The following is a 20,836-nucleotide window of genomic DNA, read 5'->3' on the forward strand; positions in this document are numbered from 1 at the left end:
GTGTGACTGAGCCTTTAGGGGCAGCCACCCTGACCACAGATTTTAGCGACTCCTGAAGTGGGAATCACCATAGCCAGAATGTTCAAACCCACAGTATGAAGGGCCGGTGCTCCAGGAAGCCGGTGGGACTCTGTGACAACCAGAAGGATGAAAATGATATGGAAATGTATGTCCTGTCCTGAAGAGAATTGTGCCTCCGTTATGGGGAAGAAGTTGTGTCTGAAGTTGTGACCTGTAGTAAAGTTCAAGTGTTGGAAGAAAGCACAGCGTCTGTCATTGATTTATAGGGACAAGGATGGTTCACAAAGGTAGTGGAACAGCAACGCCTGAGACTGTGCCCCCCACTGCCTATATTCCACATGCAATCCCTTTTTCATGTAGCACGTCGGCTGGTGACTCAACTACAATTCCAGGTCTCAGCTGAACCCCCGAACGACTCTACATCACTACCAATACTTCTACCCAGCAATGGACCAGAATCACCCTTTTTGAAAGTGTAGTGGGTGGGCCTACCCCCTACTAGTTTAGCATAGTGTACCCGGCATTGTTATTATTAAAAGTGTTGATTTTATTATTGCATGTGTTAGGGCACCCCCTAGTGGCCGGGTGGGACGGCTGTTGCCACCGGGGAAGGAGGAGTCGGCCGGATATCTAGGAGAGGGCTGTGTGTGTGTGAGGAGAAGGATCCGGGACAGCAGGCAGTGAACATCTGCAGCGGCAAGTGTGAGTGTGTGAGCGGAACACCAGGGGACACCGGAGATAAGGAGGTGGACGCAACCTCAGGGTCTATTCCGCTGGTGTGGGTCCAGTGTGTGCTTGACCGGAGAGTGGGAGCCCGGAGAAGAGGAGTATCTAGGGCATATCCCCACCAGGGGGCGCGTTTGGGCAGGTTGTCCACAGCTCCACCAATTCTGCCGGATTCTGCTGACCGGAGTGTTACTTTTCTGTGTGAATAAATGTCAGTTTTTATGCATTCCAACTTTTGCCTGAAGACTCTTTATGCATCGGCCGGTGAAAAAGACGCCGCACACTGCACACCTAAGTCGGCCTCAGAAGTTGAAGAAGTGGTGGAACCAGGGGTCTGCCTCAGCACCAGTGCCACGACTACAAGGCCAGAGGCTCCCCTGGCCCATCACTTCAAGTGGCGTAGTCGGCAGGATCCGAGTTCCCTGCCGGGGACCCAGGGAGCTGAAGACCAGGTAGTGCCTGAGGCACAAGAGTCTGACTGGAGTGAAGAAACCATAGGGCCCGTAGCGTTGGACCGGGCCCAAGAAGAAGAAAAGGCGCGAAAAGTTGGCGCCGAAAGAAGAGCCTGGGGCTGGCCGGTGCCGAGGAAGAGGCATAGAGTACTCCGCCCAAAGAGGGGAGGCGCCAGTCCCAGGGCATTGAAGACATACAGAGTGGGCGGTATAAAGAAGAAAAAGAAGTACCGCCGCGGAGGGGTCAAGATATTGTGTGAAGCTGTGGGAGGATACTGTTTAAGAGCGGGAAACAGAGGACCGCCTCCTTCTCCCTCAGTCTGCACTTTGGCACCACCGCTAGTCAAAACCCAGCAATTCGTGATGGCAGCTTTCGGACAACCGGAGGAATTGGCCACAACCATGGCCCTGATCACCTTAGGCCGAGGCCGCCCCCGGTTTGCCCCTGCCAGTGAGGCAGCTATGGTGGATCTTCCGGTGGGACCGGGAGGTTCTACGCGCCCTGACAAAGTGTCGTGGAAAACCACCTGGGACGCCCAGTCCGGAAGAACCGTCACTGAGGTGAAGGCGACATACGCTACACCAGCAGGAGGCCGAGCGGAGGTTACACCCTTCCCTTGGGAGACCCCGCAGCTTGGCGCCACCACACCATCTGTTTCCTCGATGGAGCCGGCTGAAGAGTTCACCGAGCGGCTGGAGAAGGACCACCGGGGCTTCATCTGGGACCCGGTAATCGTCCCGCCCGCCGAGCCGCGCCCCAGAGCACCGTCCCCGAAGCCCGACCCTGTGCAGGAACGTCTGGTGGCCGAAACCCTTGTCCGGGAGATGCTGTCCGGTCCGGGCGGAGAGGAGCTGGCTCTACAGTTTACCACCGGCGTGGTGGTTAAATTTAACCAGAAGGAGGGGTACGGCTTCATCCGCGAGTGCAGTACAGGGGACGACTACTTTTACAACCGGGTCCACCTGGATGTGGAGGGCTTGCCCACCCGGCTTCGTACCCTATGGCCGGGTGAGAAGGTGCAGTTCCTGCCGGATGCAGGCAGTCGCGGTCTATTTGCCGTTGCCGTGAACCGGATGCCAACTGCCCGGGAAGCGGCTCAGTGGCAAGAGGAGCTGGAGTGGGAGGAGCAACAAGAGCAGCGCCGGAGCCATGCCAGACCGGTCCCCTCCGAGCCCTCTCACACCCGGCGTACCGTGACCGCTGCTCCGGAAGCAACGTCTGTACCGCCTGCTGACCCGGAGAAGATTTCTCCCGTAGTGACTGTGAGTCAGCATGTGACCAACCAACCGGTCATTGTTTTGGACGCACCACCCCGGGGAGCGACGCCTTCGCCGCCGCCAGTAGCCGAGGCAGCCACGCCAGCAGAGCCGCCTTTCGCCCCGCTGTCCTTCCGACGGGTCCGCCGTCAGCCGGGACAATCTCTGGGGGCCTACATACAGGCGCAAGCGGAGGAATGGAAGCGGTCCTGGCCCCCAGAGTAAGTCTCCACTTTCACCTGTTGTTAAGTCCGGTGCTGTTGAACCGGCGGAAGTTATGTTGAAGTTTTACGGGTCAGTTGCCCGCTCAGCTAAGACCGGGAGCGCTTTTTGAGCCTCCGGGCGCCCAGCTAAGACCGGGAGCGCTGTTGCGTCTCCGGGCGCCATCGTAAGACCGGGAGCGCTGGTGAAGCCTCCGGGCGCTACTCAGAGACCGGGAGCGCTGCCGCGCCTCTGGCGCCCCAAGGACCGGGAGCGACGCTGAACTGGTGTCGCTGCTGACATGGACTGGCCTGAAAGGTTTCTTTGTTTTAATGTTTTAATGTGCTTATAGTTAAGAGCCTTGCCGGGAGGCTCGGGTTTTAAGAGGGGAGGCATGTAGTGGGTGGGCCTACCCCCTACTAGTTTAGCATAGTGTACCCGGCATTGTTATTATTAAAAGTGTTGATTTTATTATTGCATGTGTTAGGGCACCCCCTAGTGGCCGGGTGGGACGGCTGTTGCCACCGGGGAAGGAGGAGTCGGCCGGATATCTAGGAGAGGGCTGTGTGTGTGTGAGGAGAAGGATCCGGGACAGCAGGCAGTGAACATCTGCAGCGGCAAGTGTGAGTGTGTGAGCGGAACACCAGGGGACACCGGAGATAAGGAGGTGGACGCAACCTCAGGGTCTATTCCGCTGGTGTGGGTCCAGTGTGTGCTTGACCGGAGAGTGGGAGCCCGGAGAAGAGGAGTATCTAGGGCATATCCCCACCAGAGGGCGCGTTTGGGCAGGTTGTCCACAGCTCCACCAATTCTGCCGGATTCTGCTGACCGGAGTGTTACTTTTCTGTGTGAATAAATGTCAGTTTTTATGCATTCCAACTTTTGCCTGAAGACTCTTTATGCATCGGCCGGTGAAAAAGACGCCGCACACTGCACACCTAAGTCGGCCTCAGAAGTTGAAGAAGTGGTGGAACCAGGGGTCTGCCTCAGCACCAGTGCCACGACTACAAGGCCAGAGGCTCCCCTGGCCCATCACTTCAACAGCATTGTAGTTCAGATCTATTTATCCTCCTCTTCATCTCTCTCCCAACCAGAACCATTCCTCCATTTTTCCCTTATCTCCTATTTCCTCCTTGTCCCTTTCACAATCCTACTCTGCTTCCTTTTCCCTCTAAACATTGGGACTCTACCTGATAACCAACAGTATTTTTAACCCTTTTTCTTACCCTACCCTTCACTAGTTCAATTTTCTGTTCACTACTTTTAGGCTATGTCCGCACTTTGCGTTTTCACCTGCATTTCCACAGCGTTTTGAACTGCAGCGTTTTCATGCAAAAAGGCATGCGTTTTGAATTTCCATAATAGTCTATGGAAAATGGGGAATTCTTGTCCGCACTTTGGGTTTGCAAACGCTGCGTTTAATTTGCATAATTTGTGGCAAAAACCATGCATTCAAAGAAGCAGCATGTCAATTGTTTTTGCCATTTGGGCTGCATTTTGCGAACATTGAAGTCAATGAGAAGTTGTAAAAAGCAAGCAACATCAAAATTCCAGCGTTTTACATGCTTTTTATGGGCAGAAAACATGCGTTTTGGACTACATAAACGCATGCTTTTCTGATATCAAAATAATGGAATGATATGTCCCTTTACACACACACACATAGTCCGACAATTAAATTAACGAAAAATATTAATTTATTGCTATTTTAGTGATAAATAGTATAAAATCGCTATAATTATATGAAATATAACTGTTTTCGTTATTATTTCAATAATTATATATGTGTTCCTTTTTTCCCTTTTTTTCATTGTGTTTGACTGTGTAAACTTTATTTAGCAGTGTCTTTATGTTCAAAACGCATCTGTCTAAACGCATTGGAAAAGCATGTAAAAAGCGCTAAAAACGCAGTAAAAACGCATGCGTATTTACCGCGATTTTGTGGTCAAAACCAACTTTGGCAAAAGCAATTTCTGCCAGAGGATGCATATTGAACTGCAACTAGGATGACGCAAAGTGCCTTAGCCTTACACTTTTTTTTTTTTTTTTTAACTTTCTTTTTTTTACTCCTTTTTTGCAATTTGTACTAACTACCTCTTCCATTGGTTCATTCACAATATTGACTTTTGTACAAAAACAAATAAAGGAATAAAATTGCAATTAGAGTAAAATAGATAAGCATGCTAAAATATATTGGTAAAAAATATGTTCTAATGATAAAAAAAGTAATAGAATATAAAAGTTGTATAAAAAAAATACATGAAAAATAGATAAAGGTTTATGGTCACCAATGTTAAAAATATATTTATATACATATGTTGTGATAACAGATAGAGACTTGGGAGACAACTGTTATATGAGCATTGTGTTTCATTCAGCATTGTTAAGACTGTCATGACTTATCTTCCAGATAATCAACAGATCATCCATCAAGTATTTATAGATAAGAATGTTATTGACATATTCTGATTATTTATGCTCAAATTCTCACAAGGACAAATTTGCATAACTACTTGGTGCCATTGTCGTTCCCATAGCGGTCCCACACCGCTGATGGAGCTGGTCACGTATCTATAAAAGTATATAGTGCTATTCACATGTGTATTTTTTGGTGGGCCATGTACCTGCAAAAAAATCATGGGGCAATATTTGCTTTTGACCTGAGTTATGAATCAAAATTGCCCATAGAAGTCTATGATTCCATGAAAATCACAGACAGCACATGGATCGCCTTTATGCACACACCGTGTACTGGCCTGGATTAGCAGTTTATTGTACAAAACAGTTACAATGTAACTATTTTTTTTAATACATGAAAATCACTGATAAAACAATGATGGTAATAACTGATGCATGGACCAAACACGGATGAAAATCGGTCCATCTTTTTACAGTTTGACAAAGACCATGGACATCTGAATGAGGCCTTAGGCGGGCTTTACACGCTGCGACATCGCTAGCATTGGCTAGCGATGTCGCGTGCGACAGCACCCGCCCCCGTCGGTGGCACGATATGTGGTGATCGCTGCCGTAGCAAACATTATCGCTATGGCAGCGTCACACGCACATACCTGCTCTGCGACGTTGCTGTGACCGGCGAACCGCCTCCTTTCTAAGGAGGCGGTTCGTTCAGCGTCACAGCAGCGTCACTGAACCGCCGCCCAATAGAAAAGGAGGGGAGGAGATGAGTGGCCGGAACATCCTGTCCACCTCCTTCCTTCCTCCTTTTCCGGTGGACGGAGGTAAGGAGATGTTTGTCGTTCCAGTGGCATCACACATAGCGATGCAGCACCTGCAGCAGCACCGATATTATGGAAATGAACGACGTGTCAACGAGCAACGATTTTGCACGTTTTTGCAATCGTTGATCGTCGCTCATTTGTATTACATGATGCGATGTCGCAACCGGCGCCGGATGTGCGTCACTAACGACGTGACCCCAACGATATATCGGCAGCGATGTCGCAGCTTGTAAAATACCCCTTAGTTTGTGTTTTCCTTTCTGTTCTGACTAGTTTCTTATTGGTTCAAATGTAGACAAGAATTTTTTTTAATGAGGCACAAATGGAAAAAAACATGCTAGATCTCAAATATAGAAGTGGTAATATTTGTGCCAGCTCATATCTTTTCTTATATGCACAGTAGTAATTTAATATTGCTGGAAGGCGGGGGAAGGTTTCTTCAGATCCTCAGTAAATACTTCTTGTGTAACATAATATATCATTTTCATTCATCTGCAGTGTATACCTCTTGACTATATAGATTTCCTGCCTTACTGAAAACTAGCTTTGAGGGAAATATAAATTCAATATTCTTTGCTTTGATCCATACTATAAATACATCCAGGGTCTACTAGAGGCTTGCAGCAAATTTACAGAAGAGTGTTTTATACATATATAGATTATGAGTGACAGTGGGAACAGTGATGACAATGGCTGTAAAGCTGAGAATATGTTGGTGGTATATATTCATGCATATTAAATAAAAAAAAAAAAATATATATATATATATATATATATACATGCTGTATATACTGAGCAAAAATATAAACACAACACTTGTTTTTGTTCCCATTTTTCATGAGCTGAACTCAAAGATCTCAGATGTTTTCTATGTATACAAAAGGCCTTTTTCTCTCAAATAATGTTCACACATTTGTCTAAATCTGTGTTAGTGAGCATTTCTATTTTGCCGAGATAATCCATCCACCTCACAGGTGCGGCATATCAGGATGCTGATTGGACAGCATGATTATTGCACAGGTGTGCCTTAGGCTGGCCATAATAAAATGCCACTCTAAACTGTGCAGTTTTGTCACATAGCACAAAGCCACAGATATTGCAAGTTTTGGGGGCGTGTGTAATTAGCATGCTGACTGTAAGAGTGTCCACCAGAGCTGCAGCCAGTGGATTGAATGCTCATTTCTCTACCATAAGCCATCTCTAAAGGCATTTCATTGAATTTAGCACATCCAACTGGCCTCACAACCGCAGACCACGTGTGACCACAGTATCCCAGGGAGTCAACATCCAGCATCTACATCCTCAAGATTGTCTGAGACCAGCGACCCGGACAGGTGCAGCAACATTCTTTCGTAACCAAAGAATTTCTGCACAAACTGTCAGAAACCGTTTCCGGGAGGCTCATCTGCATGATCGTCATCCTCATTGGGGTCTCTACCTGACTGCAGATTGTCGTTTTAACTTGAGTGGACAAATGCTCACATTCAATGGTATCTGGCATGTTGGAGAGGTGTTCTCTTCAACAATAAATCACGGTTTTCACTGTACAGGGCAGACTGGCAAAAACACTGGTGTTTTGCGCCCCCCCCCCCCACCCGACCCCTCCAATACTGTAAAACTGCACATATTACAGTGGCCTTTTATTGTGGCCAGCCTAAGGCACACCTGTGTAATGATCATGCTGTCTAATCAGCATCTTGATTTTCGACACCAGCGAGATAGGTGGATTATGTCAGCAAAGGAGAAGTGCTCACTAACACATATTTAGACGTGAATAATATTTGAGAGATAAAGGCCTTTTGTGGATATAGAAAAAGTCTTAGGGCCACTTTACACGCTACGACATCTCTAGCAATTGCTAGCAATGTCAAGCGCGATAACACTCGCCCCCGTCGTTGTAACGATATGTGGTGATCGCTGCCGTAGCAAACATTATTGCTACGGCAGCGTCACATGCACATACCTGCTCTGCGACGTCACTGTGACTGCCAAACAATCCCTACCTCAAGGGAGAGGTGCGTTCGGCGTCACTGCGATGTCACTAAGCGGCTGCCCAATCAAAGCAGAGGGGCGGAGATGAGCGGGACGAACATCCCGCCCACCTCCTTCCTTCCTCATTGCTGGTGGGATGCAGGTAAGGAGATGTTCCTCGATCCTGCGGTGTCACACATAGCGATGTGTGCTGCCGCAGAAACGAGGAACAACATCGTTACTGCAGCAGCAACGATAATTGAGATTAGGGGGGATGTCACCGATTAGCGATTTTGAATGTTTTTGCAATGATTCAAAATCGCTAATAAGTGTCACATGCAACGACATCGCTAATGCGGCCGGATGTGCGTCACAAATTCCGTGACCCCCAATGACATCGCTTTAGCCATGTCGTAGCGTGTAAAGCCACCTTTAGATCTTTCAGTTCAGCTCATGAAAAATTTGCGCAAAAGTGTTGTGTTTATATTTTTGTACAGTATCTAAAGGCCTAAAGCTGCATCTACACTATTAGTGAGCAATCGTGAAAAAGGTAGGTGACATACCCTCTGAAATTAGTGTAGCTTGTATCAGGTAGTTGAAAAACTGCAAATCTCTTAGGCCTGTTTCACACGTACCAGAATCACGGACATATGCAGACCCATTATAATCAATGGGTCTGCGCACACATCAGTGATTTTTCACTGGCCGTGTCTGCATGCTCCATACACGCATGTCCGTGATTGCCGCACGGAGACATGTCCATTTTTTTTCTGGCATTACTGATGTCCCACGGACCACACTATAGTGTGATCCGTGAAACACGTACCAGAAAAATATGGACATTAAAAGTAAAAAACATTTTTAACTCACCTTCTCCAGCGCTGCTTCTCTCTGGCCTCAGCTGCCTGCTGCTTCAGAGCCGGCTCATGACTGCATACATATTCATGTATGCAGGCACAGCCGACCCGAAAGTAGCTGCAGCGGAGGTCTGCGCTGGCTAGAAACATAGCAAAGCCGAAATTCAGCACCACGGAAAGCAGGAGCGGGAACAGGTGAGTTTATCTCCATGTGCAATCACGGATAGCGGATCACGTATCACAGATTGCACATGGACAACCCATGTGTGCCATGAATCATGGCATATGGAGGCACCCACATATGCGTTTTTTACACATCAGTGAAAAACATCTGTGTTTTTCACTGACGTGTGGAACAGGCCTTATAAACACTTCATATGCTCTTAAACACTTTGCGGGAGAGTAAACAGATCGATGCTATGGTCACGGAGCCAATCAGCACTTAGGATACAGAACACAATGCTGTGGTTGGTCGGCGTCCATTCCTTCAGCCAATAGTGTGCCATGTAGAATCTCACTTTGGCAAGCCTGCGCAAGTGATAGCGGCATACAGTACTGCATTTCCATTGTGTACAATATTCATCCACTGCTGAAATACAGTACTGTACAGTACACTACAAAATCCCGCAATATAGTGAAAATTCAGAGATGCAGAATTAGATATATATTTTTTAAAAAGTACAGATACAGTGAACCGCGATATAGCGAGAAACAACTGTACAGGCTGCAATTTGCTGATTATTATCAAGAGAAGAAGAGAAGGGATGACAACGGTGCTTCACTAAAACTGCAAACTTATTATTGGATTGCTGTGTATGCTCTTTATGTTGGACCCAAATTGATTGTTCCCTAATCGGGTGAACCATAGAATCCAACATCAGATTTCCATAGACTTGTAATGAAGTAATCTTACGTGTGTATGTTTACTTCCATATGCAGATGGGTCTCCGCCAAGAGGTACAATCGTCATACCTCTAATTTGACAAAGTTAACCCATGCCTAAGTATAGGTGGTATGACTGGTGAGATCTTTCACCAGGAATTACTGAAGCAATGGACTTTCTTTATTTGGCTATCTTCATGGAATCACTTGGATAATTTGTAACCCCCTGGACCACAGTAATCTACTCACTGCCTCCTTCACTACATCTACAAAAAAATGAAAATACTCAACATCACTGATGTCCAAATCATAAATGTCTTTATCCTGGCCATGAGATTTCTGTTATCGACATGCACTCGCAGGGAGTTGGACCCGATGGACCTTGAGGTCCTTTCCAACTCTACCATTCTATGAGTCTATGAAATATTAGGGTATTATTACTGAAAATACATTAGGAATATTCTGACTTGAAGTGTAAATCCACAGCCCTTGTCCTAACCTGCATCCCCGTCCCTTTCATACACTATAGCCTGTTTCTCTCCTCCCTTTCTGACCATCAATACATTGGCTTTTCTGCCACTCTTGGGTTGTTCTGAACCCTTACCAAGACCCCTATTATTAGCGCTCACCGCAATGGACTCAATTGTCTTTGTTATTATTTTCCACCAAATAATTTTAGCTTGTTCCTTTGTGATTTAGAGTAATTATTTTGTACTGACCAGCTAAAACAAAATTTTGCTTGCACAGCTTCTGGACATACGGTATAGAGTGTAATGTACATAGCACAGTAGTACTCCCAGAGGGATACATTGGTTTAACTATTTCATAGCCTTTAGACCCTAGTGAAGAAAAAAGAGAGGGAAATGCAGTCTTCTTTCTTTACGGATAATCACCCTTTACCCTCCTCTGTCTTCGTCCCTGCATGTCTGGATTTTGCACATTTACACATTCTCCATCTTTTAGGCTCACTTGCTACCCTATCACCGCTTCATTTCTCTCTCCCTCCATTTGTGCTTTCCCTGTGTTATGAGACGGCAGGATGGTCTGCGCATTTCACTCTCTGATCTGCTGCTTTACTCCTTCATTGCCACAAGATACAACAATACACTGGAAACTCCATCAATTATTAGACATCTATACTCCCCTCTATGTCTCTTTCTCTATTTTTGTTTTTCTTGTAATGTAATGATGTCTTAAATATGATACTTACAGGTTCCTGTAGTCAAGCTCTGCCAGGTCTGTGTCTGCCCCCCTTTCTCTCTTTGTCCCTCTGTGGCTGCAGAATGTCTTGTGTTGTGCTCCCTTCCGCTTGATCCGATTTTACAAAACAGAGGTCCCCCCTGTCTTATAAGGAGGGGCCGAGGGGGGCAAGCTGAATAAGGTGGGAACCTAGAAGAATCACAGAAAGATGTCACAGGTCCCTCCAACAACATGGTAATGACTTCCCATCCACCTTCCACTAAAAAACACAAACAAATATTGGCTAAAAGATCATACACCAGAATTAGGGTGGGATCTGTATGGGGTTTCTAATTTTTTTTTTTAGGATGGAAACAAGGGTGAGTATTTCTAAGTCCAGGACGAAAATCAAGGTTGAGAATGCAAGGTCTTTAGAGATTTCTGTATGAGGTAAGAAGCCAATTTACACTACTTCTCACTTGAGCTTGTTGTTGTGTCAGTGACTCTCAGGAGTTATGGTGTTAGGGGGGCTGTCTAGCACATGTGAATAGTAGTATATTACTATGACACAAATGCGTGTGCACACAATATATATTTTAAGATACGCTATATAAGGCCTTGCCTGGTAGACCTAACACTCATATATATACCTAAATGTTCAGAATCTCCACATGACAATCCGAGGCGACAGGCACAATATATAGTTTAGTGTTTGCATGTGTGTGTGTGTGTACACATATATATATATATATATATATATATATATATATATATACAGTATATATATATATATATATATATATATATATTTTATTTATATTTATCTCATATATATATTTATATATATATATATATATATATATATAGGCGGCACACCAATATTCAGGTGAAATGGTGGGCAAGGCGTATTCGGACACACATGCATGATGTAACACGTTATGGGGACTTTTGCATGCTCAGAATCACACACTTCCCCCATAGATGCAGAGATGCTGAGATGCCCTTACCTTTCTGATGCTTTCCGCAGATTCACAGCTCTATGTCACAGCTCTGGGATCCCTCACTAAGGAAAACCCACATATAAACAGGAGAAGAGCGGAGAGGGCTGGACAGAATAATGTGAATAACCAGTAGATGGTAGAGAGAAAGATAAGGAGAGAGGGCAGTGAGAAGGCAGGTGAGGAACGGGTGGGTTTCCTTTTGCACTAGAAGGCAGTGAGGGGGCAGTGAAGGTAATAGGAGAGGGGGAGTGCAGGAGGGTGGATGGTCTATGTCACAATACATCCCAGTGGAGAAGCCTCGGAAAGATGCCACTAACCCATTCACTACTGAGTAGTGATGAGCGAGTACTAAAAAGCTCGGGTGCTCGAAGCTCGGGCCGAGCCTCCCAAGATACTTGTGTACTCGGCCCGAGCACCGAGCCCAATGTTATCCTATGGGAGACCCGAGTATTTTTGTGAAATGACCCCCTGGCAGCATGTAGAAACCCTAAAAATGTCACAAAAGTCTCAGAAGAGTGCTCAAATGACATGGCATCAGCATGGGGAAGACCCCTTGAAGCATTTATCACTCAAAAGTCACAGCTGTGAACAATTTTGTCCACGTTTTACGCCATTTTACGGACTCACCAGAAAACCTTCCAAAATGACACCAAAATGAATTTTCATGGCGGAAATGTTAAGGGCACATACCCAATAGTGAGATAGAGCTGGAGTATGTTACTTTTTGAGATTAATACATGAAAGATTTTACATGAAAACCTTGTGTGGCACTCCGATGTCCAAAACGCACGTTTTGTGCTTTTTACTAGCGATGTCGGTCATTTTTTTTTTTTTATTCTATCTCCCTCAGTCCGTCGGTCTGTCTCTCTCTGTCTTGTCTGTCCCCCTCTCACAGTCTGTCGGTCAGTTCCCCCCCTCTCTCTTACTTACCGTTCCCCGATCACTGCCGCGGCGCTGCACAGCTGTTCAAACTCCGGTGGCTTTTCCTCTTTTGAAAAAGCCGGCCGCTCATTAATCAATCTCCTATTCCCTGCTTTCCTGCTTTTCGGCGCCTATGATTGGTTGCAGTGAGACACGCTCCCACACTGAGTGACAGCTGTCTCACTGCACCCAATCACAGCAGCCGGTGTGTGTATACTGTGCAGTGAAATAAATAATTAAATAATTAAAAAAAACGGCGTGCGGTCCCCCCAATTTTAATACCAGCCAGATAAAGCCATACGGCTGAAGGCTGGTATTCTCAGGATGGGGAGCTCCACGTTATGGGGAGCCCCCCACCCTAACAATATCAGTCAGCAGCCGCCCAGAATTGCCGCATACATTAGATGCGACAGTTCTGGGGCTGTACCCGGCTCTTCCCGATTTACCCTAGTGCGTTGGCAAATCGGGGTAATAAGGAGTTAATGGCAGCCCATAGCTGCCACTAAATCCTAGATTAATCATGTCAGGTGTCTCCCCGAGATTCCTTCCATGATTAATCTGTAAATTACAGTTAAAAAACACACACACCCGAAAAATCCTTTATTAGAAATAAAAAACACTAACAAAGTCCCTCATTACCAATTTATTAACCCCGACAAACCCTCCATGTCCGGCGTACTCCACAGTCCTCCAGCGTCGCGTCCAGCTCTGCTGCATGGAAGTGACAGGAGCTGCAGAATACACCGCCGCTCCGGTCACCTCCACGCAGCTAATGAGATGAGTATAGCGATCAGCTGAGCTGTCACTGAGGTTACCTGGATCCAGCGGTGGATGCAGCGGTGGCCGCGGGTAACCTCAGTGACAGCTCAGCTGATCGCGCTACTCACCGCCGCTCCAGTCAGCTCCATGCACCAACTGAGGTGAGTATAGCGATCAGCTGCTGTCACTGAGGTTAATCGCGGCCACCGCTGGATCCAGCGGTGGCCGGGAGTTACCTGACTGACAGCAGCTGATCGCGCTATTCCCTTCATTAGCTGCGTGGAGGTGACCGGAGCGGCGGTGTCTTCTGCAGCTCCTGTCACTTCCATGCAGCAGAGCTGGACGCGACGCCGGAGTCCGTGGAGTACGCCGGACATGGAGGGTTTGTCGGGGTTAATAAATTGGTAATGAGGGACTTTGTTAGTGTTTTTTATTTCTAATAAAGGATTTTTCGGGTGTGTGTGTTTTTTAACTGTAATTTACAGATTAATCATGGAAGGAATCTCGGGGAGACGCCTGACATGATTAATCTAGGATTTAGTGGCAGCTATGGGCTGCCATTAACTCCTTATTACCCCGATTTGCCAACGAACTAGGGTAAATCGGGAAGAGCCGGGTACAGCCCCAGAACTGTCGCATATAATGTATGCGGCAATTCTGGGCAGCTGCTGACTGATATTGTTAGGGTGGGGGGCTCCCCATAACGTGGAGCTCCCCATCCTGAGAATACCAGCCTTCAGCTGTATGGCTTTATCTGGCTGGTATTAAAATTGGGGGGACCGCACGCCGTTTTTTTAAATTATTTATTTATTTATTTTACTGCACAGTATAGACCCGCCCACCGGCTGCTGTGATTGGGTGCAGTGTGACACCTGTCAGTCAGCGTGGGGGCGTGTCTCACTGCAACCAATCATAGGCGCCTGTGGGCGTGGAAAGCAGGGAATATGAGATGGCTGTGTACAGAGCACAGCGCGCCGGCCGGTATAAAGGCTCGGTCACGCTGTGCAGGCCAGCCAATCACTGCAATTCCACAACTAACAGGGCTGTGGCATTGCAGTGGTCTGCCAGCCAATCCCTGCATGAGGGCTGGCTCTCAAAAGAGCGCCAACATGCAGGGATGAAGACCACGAGTAAAGCACGAGTATTGCAAAATTACTCGGTACCCGCCGAGTAGCCCGAGTACAGTGATACTCGTGCGAGTACCGAGTAGTAACAAGCATGCTCGCTCATCACTACTACTGAGCATAAGTACAGTTTAAGGTCAATATCAAATTTTTTTGACCAGTACATGATCTGTACTGTAAAAAAACAAGTATTATAAAAATGATTTAGTATTTTGGTACATATTGGCTTACTGTGTTGTCCATGAGTACTATAGTCCATGCGCTTAACAGTTCTCTTTCACAATGGCTCATATCACCTAACAGTAACACATCCAATCAATGACCAAAACTTTAGCTCTTATTTACTAATGCGATTTGCTTAAAGGGTTATTAATACCTTAGCCATTCATGGCCAAGATGAAAATAACTGCTTCTAGGTGCCGCCGACCACCAGAGATGCGACTATGAAAATCACCTGCACTATTGTTTCAGCATCTCAGGTGTTTCCTACATTTTGATTTTTCTCTCATTCATTTCAATGGGAGTTGCGTTAACAGAGTTTCACAGCTGCGTATTCGTAGCCCCACCTCTGGTGGTCGGGACCTAGTAAGCTCCACAGTGAAAGGCTGGAGTGGGAATCACCCTTTAACTGTATATAGCTAACAGATAGTGCTAACATGTAAACTCTAAAGGGGGCTTTACACGCTACGACATCACTAATGCGAACTCGTTGGGGTCACGGAATTGGTGACGCACATCCGGCCGCATTAGCGATGCCGTTGCGTGTGACACCGATGAGTGATTTTGCATCGTTGCAAAAACGTGCAAAATCGCTCATCGGTGACATGGGGGTCCATTCTCAAAAATCGTTACTGCAGCAGTAACGAGGTTGTTCCTCGTTCCTGCGGCAGCACACATCGCTCCGTGTGACACCGCAGGAACGAGGAAGCTCTCCTTACCTGCCTCCCGGCCGCTATGTGGAAGGAAGGAGGTGGGCGGGATGTTACGTCCCGCTCAGCTACGCCCCTCCGCTGCTATTGGGCGGCCGCTCAGTGATGTCGCTGTGACACCGCACGGACCGCCCCCTTAGAAAGGAGGCGGTTCGCCGGTCACAGCGACGTCGCCGGGCAGGTAAGTATGTGTGACGGGTCTGGGCGATGTTGTGCGGCACGGGCAGCGATTTGCCCGTGTCGCGCAACAGATGGGGGCGGGTACCCACACTAGCGATATCGGGACCGATATCTCAGTGTGTAAAGCCCGCTTAAGTACTACAAGCTCACACTGCAAAAAAGCATACACCAATAAATAAAAATACCAAGAGCTATTCAAATAATACATATAATGGCAGCACACTGGAACAAAAAAAATATTGTCCATATATGACCGCATTAGTATATGTAGTATATTGTTCCTACCCAATCAAATCATTTTAGTTGATTGTACCCAAACATTTTTTATTCGTATACATTACGGGACTCAATATATTATATAAAGATTATTTTATTTATGAACAGTAAGTAACACCAACCTGGCACAGACATACAGTTATTTTGGTATGTTATAGTTTGTATTTTGTCCCTTATCAATAATATGAAATTTTTATTGGATTCTTCAGATTTTAGCACCTAATAAAATAAGTATAAAGAAGTACAGCTGGTAACGGAATAAGGGTCATCGGCATCTAAAACTCATTAATGTGGTTGGAGTGTAAAATCTAGCCCTAATGTAGCATAAATTGCTGAAAACGTTCATGATGATTATATAGGGCTCAGCAGATTGCTGGGGAAAGGGGTGTCAGAGTTCACATGTTGGCTCCTTTTGATCCCCCAAATCTCCTACAAATGGTATAAAAGCATTAGAACTGGACCATAGACCAATGAAGTAGTGCCACGTGGCCGGATGAATCATGTGGATCGTTGAGTGCTTGTGTGTCACTTACATGGCAAAGATGGCAACTCAACGCACTAAAAGAAAAACGCAAGCCAGCAGAGGCGTTGTGGTGTTCTAATCAATGTTCTGCTAAAAAACTTTGGGATTTTTGAGGATTTTACTTTAACAAATATTACCTACTGTACCTAAAACACTGTTGCAGACCAAGAACAGCCTGTTATGGCAACGGTATTGCTTAATGGCTGTGGCTTTGTTCAGCAGGATAATGGGCTGCACAAAAAAAATCACGACGGGTTTGAGAAACATGACAAACAGTACAAGATGTTGACTTGACCTGAACATTTCTCCCATCTCCATCTAATCAAATGTGTGGTGTGTTCTGGAAAAAAAAAATCTGGTCCATAGAGTTCTCCCCAAAAAACTTACAAGACTCAAAGGATGAGCTGCTAATGTCTTCATTCTAGATACCACAGGACACCTTCATAGATCTTCTAGAATCCATAACTAAACGGCTCAAAGCTGTTTAGGTGGCACCTGGGGAAAGGTAGACAATATTAGGTTTTAGGTATTCTTTAATTGGTGCATAGTGATGCAATATCATTAGTCCTATGTCCCTATTGTGGATCTATATTATCGATATATGCTTGGGGTGAGACGGACCTCAAGATCAATAGAAGCTCTATACTAGTGTATTGATTTCAATATGAACATCATACTGAGCAATCCAAAATTTCCCATTTATGAGTAAGGAAAGTATGGAATATTTGCTCCATAAGTAAAGAATGATTTCTTCCCCCTAATTAAGTATATGAGAAAGCTGGTGATGGGTTTCTTTTTCTAATTGTATCCAGAGGTACAGTTTAACCTTTGTACATGAGTCTTAAAATGGATGAATAGAGAGGAGGATGTATTGTCTGTGCTGAAAGATGTCAATCTCTGTTTAGTCCTCAGTGCTCCGTTCTTCGCTGTTGGCAATGGTTTTAATTAATAGTCCTACTTTGCTTGTAAAACTGAAATAAGGAGGCAATCATGTACTGTAGATATAGCAGAAATGCTGGTCTTTTGTCCTCATAGTGCAAATTAGTAGCTCTTTTATGCATCCACCGTGGCCTGAACAGTCAGTGCAGATATCTTGTAATAGGATTTTTGGATTATTTTACCAACTTGTAGTACCTAAAAGCACATAAGAAATGCATATTGACATGCCATAGGGATGACCCTGGATACAAGGAGACAATGAACTCAGTTAAAAGGGGTTGTCAGGTTATTACTAGTGGCGTGCTCGCCATTTCTCAATACTTGATTGAGCATCGGGATGCTCGGGTACTCGCGGGTGCTTGGATGTGTTTTTTGTGAAACAATGACCACAAAACTCAGACTTGCTTCACTCCATGATGCGAGGAGGCACATGTCACGGTCTTTTCTCTGTTTCAGGGCTTTGTGACTGGTTCTGGGTCAGAGTCTCACTTTATCTTGTGGAATTCGGCTGATTAAATGAATTCCCATTCCTTTTTGGAGGAGAGGATTAATGTCAGTTTACCTTCCAGCAGCTCCTGACTCCTAGTCAGATGTTTCCTGTTGGGACCACGCCCAAGTTTTATAAATACCTCTACTTCCACCAGAGGGTGCTGGTTATTTTCATTCAGTTGGAAGCTTGACAAGGTGGAGAAAGGAGCTGGAGAAACCCTTTCTCTGAGACTTGCTTTATGGGCTGTGTGCCGCACCCTTACTCGCAGTTGGTGCTGCTCGGATCCGGATCTACGGTGCAGCTCGAGGGGTTCTCCGGACCCAGGGGTCGTGCGGACATTCCGAAAAAAGGGGACGTATTTATACGGGATTGGCTGTGGAATGTCTGTGACGCCACCCACAGTGTGTGGTGAGATGTAGCACCACCGCTGCCATTGCGGGGCTCCCGGAGACGTTGGGCTGGCAGCTGGATGTTAACCCCTCCATGGGCAGGGATGGATTTCCCGGGGCCCAGTGTCTCTATGCTGAGGATGGTGATTGCAGGGGTCGGTGCACACGGCCAGGCCGGGGATGTTACTCATGTTCGAATAAAGCACACTAGTCCTGTGGTAAACCAAGGGGATGGTGGCCGTCTGCCGCAGACGGGTGTATCTGATTCCACACCTGGGCTGGTAATCAACGTCTCTTCCCTCTGCACTCTGTATTGTAGAAAGGACTTCCAGGTGTGAAACACGGGAGTGTGCTCCCAGTCCTTTGGTTGGGAGCCGTGCCCGTCTGGCGCTGACCCTTGGGATCTACGGGCCCTGGCGGTTGCCCTATCCCTCTCTGTGGGTGGTTGTCTACTTTTCGGGACTTAGGTTGGGAAAGGACCTATAATCCTGCTTTCAATTTGTTAATTAGCTAGGCCATCAGTGCCGGTCCTGGCTTCAGGGTCCAAGTACCCCCTCTGTGCACACGGTTTCCGGGTCGGTTCTCCGGTGTCGGTACCGGCGGGCTACAACCTTGTCCCGGTCCACCTCAGATCTCCGGCTGCCATCTTCCCGTCTCCTGCAGACTCTGGCTACCGTCTGCCACCTAGCCAAGGTGTCAGGGCTCCGACCCTGCACCTGTCAGGCTTCACCTCCTGACTTCAACTCCACTCTCCACTGAACTGCCTGTTTTCCCGCCCCGGCTCTCTAGACCCCTAGGTGGGCATTTCCTAATCACCTGGTCCCACCCACTGGTGTGTCAGTCCTTCCCTGAGGGGGGTGACTAGGGTTTCAGGTCGGCTGGTTTAACCCTTCGTGGGATTGGTGTTATGCGGGGGCCTACGTGTGCAACTACCTGATTTTCCAGGGCGCTACAGCTGCATCATTGGTGCTTGCTGCAGCTTATCTAGGTGTATTGGTTATATGGTATGGATGTTACCTAGTAGTCAGTTGTCCCCCCCCCTTTATGTTTATTCCCACAGAGAACTTTTAGTGGCTCCTTTTGTGTGTGGTAGCAGAGTGCTCGCGCTGTTGTCGTTACCCCTGACTTTGGTTCTTATCCCTCCCCCCCCGGGTGGTGGGTTGTGAAATGGGAGTCTTACCATCAGGGACAAGGACAGGAGATCGGGTCTAGGTTGGAGGCCTGGACCTCCCTAACTTCAAGGGTACCTCTGGGTATTAGGTTGAGCATAGGGGCCCCAGTCTTAAGGGGGTGTTACACACAGTGATATTGCTAGTGATATCGCTGGTGAAAGCACCCGCCCCCGTCGTTTGTGCGTCACGGGCAAATCGCTGCCCGTGGCGCATAATATCGTTTGGAGTCGTCCCACGTACTTACCTGCCTGCTGTTGCCGGCGAGCCACCTCCTTTCTAAAGGGGGCGGTTCATGTGGCGTCACAGCGACGTCACTAAGCAGCCGCCCAATAGAAGTGGAGGGGTGGAGATGAGCGGCCGTAACATCCCGCCCACCTCCTTCCTTCCGTATTGCCGGCGGCCGCAGGTAAGCTGCAGTTCGTCATTCCCGGGGTGTCACACATAGCGATGTGTGCTGCCTCGGGAACGACGAACAACCTGCGTGCTCAACAATCAGCGATTTTTTTAAAAATGAACGACGTGTCAACGATGAACGATAAGGTGAGTATTTTCCATCGTTAACGGTCGTTCCTTGCTGTCACACGCAACGATGTCGCTAATGATGCCGGATGTGTGTCACAGAATCCATGACCCCACTGATGTATCGTTAGATCAGTCGTTGCGTGTGACGGGGTTTCCCTAGAAACCTATGACAGCACCTCAGAGAGAGCCAGTCACAGTCTCTGAATGGCTCTTGCTGGGGTTAATACAACATTTTCAGATGTAGTTTTTAAAATAAAAAAAACTTCCCTCCCCCAGAAATGCTCTGTTTATGCCTGGCTGTATGTGTTTGGAGAGCCAAATTGTCCAATAATTGACTTCCATAATACTCACTACTCGACTTGAGCACCTCCTGAGCGTCTGACCTGCTCGACTCGAGTAACGAACACCAGTGTATTTTAGTGCTCGACCATCTCTAGTTATCACCTATCCATAGGATAGGTGCTCGATTATTGACCGGTGGGTTGGAATGCTGGGACGTGCACCGATTGCCAGGCATGAAAACTTTATCACCCAATTAGAATGGAGCAGCAGTGCACATGCTCAACCGCTACTCTATTTTATAAGGTCTTTTTCCGATAGAAAATTATTGTAGCAGTGGTCAAGCCTGTGCAGTGATAAAAGTTCTTCATGTAAGATAAATATTTTCCACCCTGCCAATCATTAGGGATCCCCACAGGTAGACCCCCACAGATCAATGAGGTATCGCCGATCGTGTGGGTGTGGAAACTTATTTTCACTTGACAACCCCTTGAAGCATATACTGTATCAATAGTTGTAACACAATTTGCGCCATATTTATAAA

General features: G+C 46.8%; 1 protein-coding gene across 3 annotated transcripts in view; it reads right to left on the reverse strand.

Moving 5' to 3' along the window:
* Positions 1-11,988, reverse strand: part of BLACAT1 (BLACAT1 overlapping LEMD1 locus) — a 58,514-nt gene extending 46,526 nt beyond the window's left edge. For 2 of the 3 annotated variants that reach the window (XM_075333677.1, XM_075333675.1), the window contains exons 1-2: positions 11,796-11,988; positions 10,820-10,998 (exon numbers count right to left, since the gene is read on the reverse strand). The gene's annotated coding sequence lies outside the window, so the exon portion shown is untranslated. Of the gene's footprint in view, positions 1-10,819; positions 11,027-11,795 lie in introns of those variants that run through there. The other variant, XM_075333676.1, reaches the window with a different exon arrangement.
* Between the last annotated feature and the right edge of the window lie 8,848 nt (positions 11,989-20,836).

The sequence above is a fragment of the Anomaloglossus baeobatrachus genome, chromosome 2 (assembly GCF_048569485.1).
Source record: "Anomaloglossus baeobatrachus isolate aAnoBae1 chromosome 2, aAnoBae1.hap1, whole genome shotgun sequence".
Lineage (NCBI taxonomy): Eukaryota > Metazoa > Chordata > Amphibia > Anura > Aromobatidae > Anomaloglossus > Anomaloglossus baeobatrachus.